At 45.9% G+C, this 12,588-nt stretch overlaps 1 protein-coding gene and 1 long non-coding RNA gene across 27 annotated transcripts in view; one reads left to right on the top strand and one right to left on the bottom strand.

Moving 5' to 3' along the window:
• NRXN3 (neurexin 3) overlaps window positions 1-12,588 on the top strand; it is a 1,270,857-nt gene that overhangs the window by 804,765 nt on the left and 453,504 nt on the right. The gene's annotated exons all lie outside the window — the stretch shown is intronic.
• LOC308575975 lies at window positions 7,698-8,458 on the bottom strand. Its single transcript, XR_014002992.1, has 2 exons — window positions 8,359-8,458; window positions 7,698-8,242 (listed from the first exon to the last, which is right to left on the bottom strand). It is a non-coding gene; the product is annotated as an uncharacterized lncRNA (long non-coding RNA).

Here is a 12,588-nt window from a genome sequence, read left to right as displayed (position 1 = left end):
CAAATACAGTCCATCTTTCTCTTTGGCAGTAAGAAACAGTTCTCCATCTTTGTAGATCTTGCATCTTTTAGCATCATAGTACAGTTTTAGTCCCTTCTTTGCAATCTGCGAAGCACTCAGCAGACTAAATTTCAGTTCTGGAACCAGATAAACATCGCTTATAGTCAAGTTCAGACTCTCAAGATACACAGTTCCAATTCCGGTCGCTTCCAGTTCTTGACCGTTGGCTTGTTTCACAGTGAAGCTTTGCTTCCTCAACGTCGAAAACAGTTCTCTGTGTGGGCAGAGATGCTTCGTGGCGCCCGTGTCGATTATGAATGCGTTCCCAACATCTGGCGTGGTTCCTTTCGCCATCATCGCCTTTGCAGGTTTCATCTGGCACTTGGTACGGCTTTTGCTTGACGCCTCAGGCTTCGTAGAGCTGTTCTTGGCTCCTTTTGACTGTTGCGGCTTCTTACAGTTTCGCTGTAGATGCCCAGTCTGTCCACAATTATAGCATCGGACGGCACTCAATGCTACAGCATGCTCTCCAGTAGCACTATCAGCAGTGGGAAGATTTGAACTCTGTTCTTGCCTCCCTCTGTCTTTCACTTCCAGTGCAGCAAGTCTGTCGTGTTCGTTCAGGACGACGGCACACACCCTTTCCGCGGTCAGATCCTGAGCAGGTAGCGAACCAAGCTGACTGGCAACAACCTTGTAAGTCCGGTTCAGGCTGTTTATCATCATGAAGCAAAACACTTCTTCCTGTAGACGGAAATTGCGTTCCACCATCTGTTGACGCAGGAACCTCATTTCTGTCAGGTGCGCTTGAACATCTCCATCAGGCGCTAATCTCAGATTTGTCAACTTCTCAAAATACAGCAACGCTGAAGAACCAGCATCTCTCTGATGCGTTGTACGCAGCGTGTTCCAAACCTCTTGCGCAAATTCCAAATGCTGTATATGCACAAGCTGCTCATCTGAGACACACAGAATTATAGCAGTCCTAGCCTTCACATTCTGTGACTCCCAAGCACGCGTTGGTGCTGCTGGGATGGGATTCTCAATCACCCCAAACAGTCTCTGATTCTGCAGCAGGGCCTTCATCTTTACAGACCAAGATGAATAATTGTCATTGGTCAGGAGGGGTGGAGAAGGCAAGCCTCCCCCCTTCTTGGCATCCATTTTGAGTCCTTGCATTGACTCTAAAACACAAGCCTCTAAAATCCAATAGCTGGCTTGTTTACACTCTTGACACCTGGCAACTCTGACACTGGCTGCGTTGGAAAGTCCCTTCCAGCAGTTCGTGAGGACCTAGTCATAACAAAACTCTGTTTTCGCCTCTCTGAGGCATAGACTGACTGTCCAGCCCTCTCGAGTAACTTTCCATTTCTCCTCTCTGAGGCACAGCCTTCTGAAGGACGTTGCTTAGCAACAGCGCATTCCTTTCCTCGGACAGGAAACCACAAAAATGCCTGGTATGCAGGCCTCTTCTAAGTTGGAGCTGCTTTCCCACACACGCTCTCCGTGAAGCAGTGAATGAATCATTCTGCATTCACACTTTCAAGCCCTTAAAGTCTCATACCTTGGGCATCGGCTTGGCTGTCAGCTTCTTCTGGTCAGCTTCTGGCTGCAGAGAATCAGCCTCTCAAATCAGGCTTCCATGGAGCAGAGGAGGACAATTCACCAGCCTCTCATGCAGATGTCCGATGGATCGAAGAAAACAGCAACCATCCGAAGGCTGCCACTGTTGGAATTCTGCCTGGGTCAGAGGAATGTGCCACAGCGTAGGCACCGGCAGATATTCCTGTCGACCTCCCCGCGTCTCCACTCCGCTGATAAGCAGGCGAGGTCCCGGCGATTCATCTCAGATGTGTGAGAGGAACACACCGTTCTCCCTCTCTCCCCTTTGGTGTCCCCCAGGGAGGGGAAAGAAGCAGACAGAAAACTATTTACATCTTTTATTTCTGTCTCTCATATCAGTACAGAGAAACACGTCTGCACTCGACAACAGCAAGAAGAAACTCCTCCCATGTACTTCCAGTACAGGTCATATGACACACACACTGAGCTAACATCCGGTGCTCAGCACAGAATGGACTGCCCCTTTGTTTCCATGGCAACAGTCACAAACATCCTGTCTGGCTTTCCAGCCACAAGCAGCTGACTGAGCTGCTGGAGCCTTTGCTTGCTGCAGCATTGGTGCTTTATGGTAACAGTTTCATGTGCTGATGAGAAAAAAAGTTTGTTTAAGAACCCCTGTTTGTATTAGCAGATAAGACTGTTTAATGTGAAATTTACCATAAGTACATGCATTTAAGACGCCTTGAGTCCCAACAGTGGAAAAGGCGGGGTATAAATAAATATAGAACTAAATAAATATATAATAAAAATACTAATTAGTGGAGAGAGGAGATACCAGGCAACTGTAGTCCATTAATAGTAAGCAAGAAATACAGTGCTGTTTAAAGAGTCATGTGCTGCTGTTCTTGCTTAGTCGGTAGAGCATGAGACTTTTAATCTCAGGGTTGTGGGTTTGAGCCCCACGTTGGGCAAAAGATCCTTGCATTGCAGGGGGTTGGGCTGGATGACCCTTGTCGTCCCTTCCAACTCTACATCTCTATGATTCTATGAGCAGTGTCCACATAGCTAAAAACCAAACAACAAGGGCCAATTCCTCACCCGTATCTTGGGAGTTTTTGTCTTGATTAGCAGCCTGGGATGTAATGTCAACTTGTCACAGAGGCTGACAACCTAGAAGGGATTTGGAGGAGAACTATGAAGATGTTAAAGGGTTTACGTATGGAAAGGAAATGGATATGTTTAGCCTAGAGAAAATATTACTAACAGGATTGGACTGGATCTTCAAGTATTTTAAAAGAATATCGGAAAGAAGAGGCACAGCGATCGTTCGCATTATCTGCTGAGGAAGATAGGGTAAGAAGCTCATGTTTTAAACTACAAAGAGGGTGATAGTTTCCCAAGAGCACCCCAGCAATAGAAGAAGCTGCCTAAGATGTAGTGATGGCCATGAGATTTGATGGCTCTTAAAAGCATTAGGCAACTTTATGGAGGATAAGTCTATCAGCTGCTATCAAATCAGATTTCTGTGGGGCTTCCATGTACAGAGGTTGTGCACCTGATGCTGGGGACAAACAACAGAGAAGGTCATTTTCCATATGTCCTCTGTACGGCTTCCTAGAGGCACCTGATGTTCAGAAACGGAGTGATGGACCTTTGGCGTGACAGGCACCTGTCAGAGACGTTTTAGGGGTAGGATAATCCTGTCTTGGTGCAGACAGCTTGGCCTAAGTCTTCCTAATGAGCGTGTGTGCTTGCCAATGAGCTGTGGAGGCTAGTCCATTAGGGCGAATGAGACACAGCCTCACCAACCTCAGTCTGCACTCAGCCAGACCCTATTTGCCCTTGTTACTTACAACCAGACCAGGGTTGTAGTATTGCCTCCCGTCTTCTTCCTCCTTCTCCTTAGTGTTGCGCTTGCAGGGAGCAAGATGGGAACAAAACTACAATTACATGAGCTCTGGGTCTCCTTGCCTTCTGCCCTTTGAGGCCCAATGAGTACCAGTTACCACTTCTGTCCCATCACCGGTGTTGCCCTTGCAGAAGTGAGCAGAGAGGAGGATGGGGACAAAATTAGAATTACAGTTGTACCTCAGGTTAAGTACTTAATTCATTCCGGAGGTCCATTCTTAACCTGAAACTGTTCTAAACTTGAAGCACCACTTTAGCTAATGGGGCTTCCCACTGCCGCCGCACCACTGTAGCACAATTTCTGTTCTCATCCTGAAGCAAAGTTCTTAACCCAAGGTACTATTTCTGGGTTAGCGGAGTCTATAACCTGAAGCATATGTAACCCGAGGTACCACTGTAGTTGTCTCTGTCATTGGTCTGGTGCCACCTGCTGTTTGGGCTCCCTGTATTCCACCCTACACCAGTCTCAGTGGACAGCAGCCACCAGATGTACTGCCAGCTCACCCATGCCCAGTAAAATGTGGCTCCTGGGTGTCCACCCACTGCTGCATGTGGCCCTTGGGAACATAAAGGTTGCCTACTCCTGGGTTTTCTGGTATTAGGATATATGCATTAATAGCATCACATGGGTGCTGGTTTGATTTTCCTAAGGCTGGAAGACTAAACATTTTGTGTGGACACATATATGCTTCAAACAGTTCCTGGGGTGTACACTTGTGAACAAACTGCCGTGGAGGCCTAGTAAGGATAGAAGAGTGCCACACATTTATAACTACTCTTCTTCTGTTTGCAGTCTAAAAGCAGAAGCTGCTATAGCAGCAGATCATTAAATCAGCTCCTTGGGATCTGCACAGATAGGTGGGGAGAGGGTAGGCGATAGTAGGAGAAAGCAACTTTAAGAAAAGGAGGGGAGAGCAATCATTTTTAGAAATAGGAACATTTGGAAAGGATAGCAGTTAACAAGGCTCTTTGTTGACATTTAGATGCTCTTACAGAAGCTAAAACGGGATTTGGCACCTTCCCACTCTACTCTACAGGCTCTGAAGAGTGAAATAAAATAAAATGTGAGGCTTGTTTGATGTCTTTGCCATGAGTGCCCACACAGCCTCCCATTTACATGCACACGCCAAATACTTTGGCCCATTGATATTAGCTGAGTGGTCTAGCAACCTGAAAGGGGCCTTGGAAGAAGATGAAGAATCATGTTAATTGAGTCCAAGGCTTCCCCCCCCCACTAATGAGGACAGATAATGATCCTGCCATCCCCTGATCACTCTTCATGGGACACATTAATCTGTGGGAAAATAGATGCATAATAGATGCAAATATGGGCCTGTAATCAAGGCCAGGCGATCTTACTGTCACTGTAAAGCTTAGCTTGTTATTTACAAATACTGGTGGCAGACAATCGGTAATTAGTTTCCCAATGAGCTGTACCTCTTCCCTTGTATAATCATATCCACTGCACTCACAAACGGTGTGCCGGAAGGGGCACACTGGTATGAATGTAGAAAATTGTCTTATAGTCCCACTGTTCATCTGACTGGCCCAATAAGATCTACGCTGACTTCTGGCAGTTCTCTGGTATCTCAGGTAGAGGCAGTGCTCCCCCCCCCCTAGAAAAATAGGTGCCAGTACTCACCATGAAGTTGTTGCAGTAAGTGCCTCACTTTTTAACAACAAAGAGAGGTGCTGGTACTGCATACCCTTGAGTACTCACTGAAAGAAAGCCCTGGGTAGAGGTTACCCCTGTCACCTGCTGCCTGATTCTCTTACCTGGAGAGACCAAGAATGGAAACCAAAGCCTCCTGCATATGAAGTATGGGTTCTAACAGTGAGCTATGGTTCCTCCTGAGCACATTCACACACCCCATTGCATTAACCCCATACATTCAACCTCAATAATACCACTTTGAACAGGCACGGCTTTCCCCAAAGAATTCAAGGAGCTGTAGTTAGCAGTGCTGAGAGTTGTTGAGAGACCCCTATTTTCCTCAGAGTGGTATCTGTCCCTCTTCATAGGGAACTCTGGGGACTGCACCCCTGGGAAGGGAAAAGGGGAGCTCCTAACAACTCTCAGTCCCTTAAACAAACTGTGGTTCCCAGAATTCTTTGGGGAAAGGCATGGATATTCCAAGTGGTACCACACTGCTTTAAAGACTTTGTGCAAATGTGGCCACTGTCCAATGGGTTTCTGAGCAAACCAGGGCCTAGGCCTTGCTCATTAAATGGCTTTTTGCAAGCTATGCCCCCTGAGCCTTAACCACCCCCACCCCCAGCCCTGCCCTCCTACCATACAGAGCTGCTGACAGACTCAGAACTACTAAGACAATGTATGTGAAGCTTTTTCCATTCTAGCTTTGATGACAGATGCACAACGGACTCCTGGTGTTTCTGGAGAAGCAGCCAGCTTTGTCTGAACATGTCTCAATTAAATTAGAGAGTCCCACTAATTTTACTGAGTCAATATAACTAAATTTGCACACCCTGCTAACTAGAGCCCTTTGGGAGGGACAGATCTTCATTTCCTTAGAAGGAAAGAAGCAGAATACATCTCTGAGCAGCCATTTAAAAAGTGATGACTATGTATAATAATCTTTGTGCAGCCGAGGCCCTCATTTGATGTCCACTCCTGTTTGTGTTTCTTTGCAACTGGCCATATTATAATTTCATACACTATTAATGCACAAATTCTACATCTAAAGAAAATATTCACAATCTCTCTTCAGCATAGGCAAGAAAAATTGGAATGTTACATCCCAAATACCCAAATTGTGTTATTCTAAGGCTGGCGTGCCAAATTAGATCGCTGCATAATACAGTTTCTACAATTTCTTTGGTTGCATTATTTAGAGGGTGAGAATTGGAAAATCATGAGCTGGATTAGAAACTGACCAAGAGATGAAGATTTGGAGGTAATAAATATCATTACCAATGAACTAAGGGCCATATAAAGAGAAATGCTGAGGGTGGTAGTGTTGGTGGTACAGAGGCCCATTCTAAATGTAGATATTTTTAACCCCCTGACATCTGAAAAGTCCCTGAAAGATACTGTATTTCAGAATCTATCCTAATTTCATCAGTTTTCATCCAGTAACCATGAGGACTAGAAGTTTGCAAAAATGAAATGAAATGAAATTCTGACTCTGTTCAGACAACCATACTGATGTGATGTGATCTTATTTGATATCGATCAACTGGTACAGTGGTGCCCCGCAAGACGAATGCCTTGCAAGACGGAAAACCCGCTAGACGAAAGGGTTTTCCGTTTTTGAGCTGCTTCGCAAGACGATTTTCCCTATGGGCTTGCTTTGCAAGATGAAAACGTCTTGCGAGTGTTCCGATTTTTTTCCGCTCCCCCCTTTTTCTAAGCCGCTAATAGCCTTTTAGCCGCTAATCCGCTAAGCCTTTAATAGCCGCTAAGCCTTTAATAGCCGCTAAACCGCTAATAGCGCTAATCCGCTAAGCCACTAATAGGGTTGCTTCACAAGACGAAAAAAACCCTAGACGAAGAGACTCAAGGAACGGATTAATTTCGTCTTGCGAGGCACCACTGTATATCATGGGCATTGAATTGGTTCATGCTTAAGGTAAAGGTAAAGGGACCCCTGACCATTAGGTCCAGTCCTGACCGACTCTGGGGTTGCGGTGCTCATCTCGCTTTATTGGCCGAGGGAGCCAGCGTACAGCTTCCAGGTCATGTGGCCAGCATGACTAAGCTGCTTCTGGAGAACCAGAGCAGCGCACGGAAACACTGGTTACCTTCCTGCCGGAGCGGTACCTATTTATCTACTTGCACTTTGAAGTGCTTTTGAACTGCTAGGTTGGCAGGAGCTAGGACCGAGCAACAGGAGCTCACCCCGTCGTAGGGATTCGAACCGCCGACATTCTGATCGGCAGGTCCTAGGCTCTGTGGTTTAACCCACAGCGCCACCCACGTTACTTACACCACCCACGTTACTTACACTCATAATCAAGCTGTGATGAGATTATGCCAGTATGGGTAACTTGGGAACATAGCACCGCAATTGGAAAACATGTTGGGCATGTAAATGACCCTGGGTGGGTCCCATCTTTGGCATCTCTTGCTGAAGGATATTGAGCAGCAAAACTGAGAAAGTGGAGGCCTGGATGGGTGAGGAAGAGGAGGGTGGCGTCTATATATTATAGATAGATAGATCTATATATACAGTATTCATTAGAAGCAAAGATGGAAATCAAGGGAGTTCTGTGAGTGCAAAGGCCTTTATTTTTTTTCAACAGAATGCAAGTTGAAAGGGAATGGCATCAAATTAGATACTTTCCAAGCCAGCTGCCTCTGAGCTTGCTTTCTTCTTGCCTTTTCTTGTTTGCTTTTGTCAACATCTCCGGTTGACAGTGGCGGAGATAAGCACCTAGAGGAGCTTTTGTGCCTGAACGGATGTATAAGCAAAGGAGTGTGACTGTGAGCATATGTAGGCCTACTTTAAACCTCATGCACTACATAACTTTCCTTGGAGCTATGAACAGTCACCGGAGCATTTGTCCACACCATTTAATATGTCTATACCACACCTGCATTAGGAACAGTTCAGTCTTGCCTGTTGTTTTACAGATTTTCAGGGGAGTTGTTATTCCTACCCATCCCCTGTTTCTGCTTACCAATTTTCTCAGCTGCCGAGCATTTAAAAGCCTTGTTCCCTAGCCTGAGGTTTAGGTGTCTGTCGGTTTTCTCGTTGATACAGCTGGTTTTCTCAATGTGTGAGATGTTCCCAGTGGAGATCCTGTCACTCTGAGACAGATTTGTCAGAAGAGAGAAGCATTTGCTTTGGAGGCGGGGGGGGGGGGACCTTATATCCACACCACCACCACCACCACCATCATAAATGACAACAAGCATGCACGCACCTGCTTTAAACTTTGTGAATCTGGAAAAATGGGTGGGCAGAAAAAGGTCTAGGTTTTGGTTATTCAGGCTTTCCAGAAGGATAATCTGCATTGGGATATTCTACCTTAGATTGGATAAAGCCATGGTGCATAAAGCAATAACAACAACAACAACAACAACAACAACAACAACAACAACAACAACAACAACAATAATAATAATAATAATAATAATTTATTTACCATATTTTTCGCTCTATAAGACGCACCAGACCACAAGATGCACCTAGTTTTGGGAGAAGGAAAACAAGAAAAAATATATATTCTGAATCTCAGAAGCCAGAACAGCAAGAGGGATCGCTGCACAGTGAAAGCAGCAATCCCCTCTTGCTGTTCTGGCTTCTGGGATAGCTGTGAAGCCTGCATTCGCTGCATAAGACAGACAAGCACACATTTCCCCTTACTTTTTAGGAGGGAAAAAGTGAGTCTTATAGAGCAAAAAATACGGTATATCCCTCCCATTTGGCTGGGTTTCCCCAGCCACTCTGGGCGGCTCCCAATAGAATATTAAAACACGATAAATTCATCAAACACTTCCCTAAACAGGGCTGCCTTCAGATGTCTTCTAAAAGTCAGAGAGTTGTTTATTTCCTTGACATCTGATGGGAGGCATTCCACAGGGTGGACACCAGTACCGAGAAGTCCTTCTGCCTGGTTCCCTGTAAACCAGGCGTAGGCATAGGAAAACTCCAGCCCTCCAGATGTTTGGGACTACAATTCCCACCATCCCTAGCTAACAGGACCAGTGGTCAGGGATGATGGGAACTGTAGTCCCAAACACCTAGAGGGCCAGAGTTTGCCTATGCCTGCTGTAACCTCACTTCTCGCAATGAAGGAACCACCAGAATGAATGCCTGCTAGTTGAGGTGGCATTATCCTACATCCAGGGTCAGAGGCTGAATGCCATTTGCCTTGGGTCAAGTGAGAGAGTGCTAGAGCCCTGCTATTCTGCTAGTTAGCTTCCCAAGGGGCAGGTGGTTGAACATTGAGCAAACAGGATGCTGGACTGGAATTTGGTCTGATGCAGCAGGACTCTTCTTATGATCTTCCTTGAAGGAATGCTTATTCCACGCAGTGGAGTCCCTAAGGCAGTTTGATGGCACTTGTGTACCTCCTTCTGGCAGCTCCTGAGCCAAGCTGGTGCCAAATGTATAGCTCTGCTTTCCTTTGGACCTCATCAGCAAGACTAAGGGAGGTCTTGTTGTCTGGGCAGCCTAGGACCACCATACACATTGTCCATTCTTGTGCCCTGGGGAGTATAGACGGCATTGACTTTCAATGAAAATGAGCTTAATTTGTCATTAATGAAATCAACAATAGGCACATCTGAATACTTAATTTACAGATCCAGTATTGATTTGTGATTGGCTGAAATTGCTGATTGGCTAGAATCCTTCAAGGAGGAAAGAGATTGAGAACGAAAATGGTACCACACAGTTTCAAAAGGTCGGGGAAAATTTGACTTCGAGCAATCATAATAAAATTTGGATTTAGGTGTTGGGAAACCTCTCCAGAATTGCCTTTTTGAGGCAAAAAGCAAACCTGGGAAAGATGTGGCTCAGCCCTAACTTAAATGACCAGTTTCCCCCTATTTTATTTTGCTCCATCAGATCAGATTTTAATGACCTTATATGAGAAATATTTTTTAAAGTTCTCTCCCGTTACAAATCAAAACGAAGTTCTGTTAATTGCTATATCTGAACGAGTGACCCCTTTTCTCTAATTCCGGTTTCCAGTGCGCGAGAAACCATGACATAAATGTTAATTCTGTACAATGAATGGTCAGCACTGTCATGGAAGGTGCCAGGTTGACAAGCCCCAAGGGACTGAAGCTCTCCAGTGAGCCACAAAACAGCTACAGGCTGCCAGCAATTCCACCTCCTCTTCCTTCAAGACAAAAGCGGTTGTCATGAGTGTGAGGGCAAAATTGTGCAAATGTGCAAAGCGAGGCACAGACATAGTCAAGGGATGATGGGACCTGTAGTCCAAAATGTCTGGAGAAAACAAGGCTGGAGAAGTCTGCTGTAAACCCTTTCAACTATGAGGACAACCCCCTCCCCCAACATTGTCTTGAGCCTCAAGGAACAGCTGTAATTATTATCATTCTCAAGGCAGAATAAAGGACTATTGTGATAGCAGCAGCCAATAGACCAATGGTTTTTTTTGCCCATCTCCTCTCTGTTGGAATGTTGGGACCACTGTGACACCAGCAGCCAATAAACCAATCAGGACACGGCCTTCCCCCAGTCTCATCATGACAGCTGCCTCTCCACAGTACAATTGCAGAGGCAAGGAAAGCAGCTGCTGTTGGATTTTTGCCTGACCTGCAGGCAGACAAGGCACAGGAGCCCTGCCAAGGGGGCAAGGTAGCTGCTCTAGAGCAGTGTTTCCCAACCACTGTTCCGCGGCACACTAGTGTGCCGTGAGATGTTGCCTGGTGTGCCGCGAGATGTTGCCTGGAGGGAGGCGGGCGAGTCGGGCGGCGAGAGGCGGGGCAGCGGCAGCGAGGAGAGGCCGCCCAGAGCGGGGCTCTCGCCGTCTGCCTGCCTGGCTGCCTGCGAGCTCGGCGGGCAGCGCCTCCGTCCGCAGCGCCCGCCTCGCGGCTCTCATTCCCTGCCCCTGCCAAAGCTCACCCAGCCAAGCCGCGCTCTCCTTCCTGCCTCGCTTTGCTGCCTCCTCCCCCCCCCCACCCCCAAAGCTTGGAGGTTCCCCAGCAAGGGGGAGGGAAAAAAATTGAAACTTACACTTTCGTGCGTCCCTCCCGGCGTGACGCTGCGCGCTGACGTCACGGGGCTGTAATGGTGGTGTGCCTCGAGATTTTTTTCATCAAACAAGTGTGCCTTTGCCCAAAAAAGGTTGGGAAACACTGCTCTAGAGAAAGCATGTGCCAACAGCGAGAAAGGTAGGACAAAGCTAGCCACGAAAAATAAATGGAAAGTTTAAACGAGTGTGCGCACACACACACTCAGCTCAGCACATTTTTATGGTCACCTTTCCCACACACACTTCCATCATTTGCAGGACATCTTTGTTGTTATGAAATAGTGCAAGAGAGAAGCATGAAAGAAATTCTCAGTAGAATGGACTCATTTTACAGTGATTTTTTTTCTTAATATGGCAAACCTGTACACTCACTTACTCTCCTTTACACACACACAAACACACACACAAACTTTAAGAGGAAATCCCTCTGAACAGCACTGCATAAACACTGTCTGCTGGTGTACCCAAGAGAGGGAAAACACACTTGAAATCATGCCTTTTCTTGACTTGATGGTGCTGCTAAATATATGATTCACCCATGAATTACAGAGCAGTAAATAAAGCCACTGACATCCAATAAACAAAGGCAGAGTGAAGTCCCAGTGCTTTATGGTGTCACCAGAAACGCCTTGATGTATTTATAGCCTGCCTCACACTTTTGGTTCTAATTTATTTTTTATAAACATTTTTATTTGTATATAGTCATCGTCAAAATCAGAGCCCCTTTTCCTATTTTCACTCATACACCGTTTCATGGCTGGCCAGGCCAGGCACTCTTAAGGAAGGCCAAAGCAATAAGGCCACATGAGCTTCTGCCAGGACTAGATTTACTGCAGAACTATTTAGTATAATTGCAACTAATAGTATAAGGTTCATAACAGAATGCTTTTTCTGAGGGTTTCTTTTAATTTCCCAAAAAGGTTACCGTTTATGACTTTTAAAAGCTGAGACTAACAAATTACTATCTATCTAAGTAACTAATTGCCATGCTTGATGTGGCCTCCTAGTACCAGTAGCAGAATCTCCTACCCTATGATAATGGAAATGGGTGTATGGCCTTGTGGCTGGGGAAACAAACCTTGTGATGGAACATAAGCTCATTGCATGCAGAGTACTGAATGCTCTGGTGCTGGAGAGGAAGCATGCACAGCCCTTGAAGAAATTAAAAGGTCAAAAAGGAAGTTCTGAACTGTTGGGACATCTGAAGGATGGTCGAGTTTTAAGGAGCTGGATGGGTGTTATGCACTTGAGTAGTGAAAGCCAGGAACACTCATCCTTTGAAGACCTTATTTTTGAAAAGAAATACACTTTTAAAATACCGGTAATTATGGATCCAGACTATGGTTGAACTAGTGAAGTATAAGTGCCAGGTAGGGGCTCCTGATCCAGATCAGGATCCTTGTGGAGAGCTTTAACCTTCTTTCTCTT

Source organism: Podarcis bocagei (genome assembly GCF_964188305.1).
Source record: "Podarcis bocagei genome assembly, chromosome: 1".
In the NCBI taxonomy this organism is placed as follows: domain Eukaryota; kingdom Metazoa; phylum Chordata; class Lepidosauria; order Squamata; family Lacertidae; genus Podarcis; species Podarcis bocagei.
This window is presented reverse-complemented; position numbering and strand designations above follow the sequence as displayed.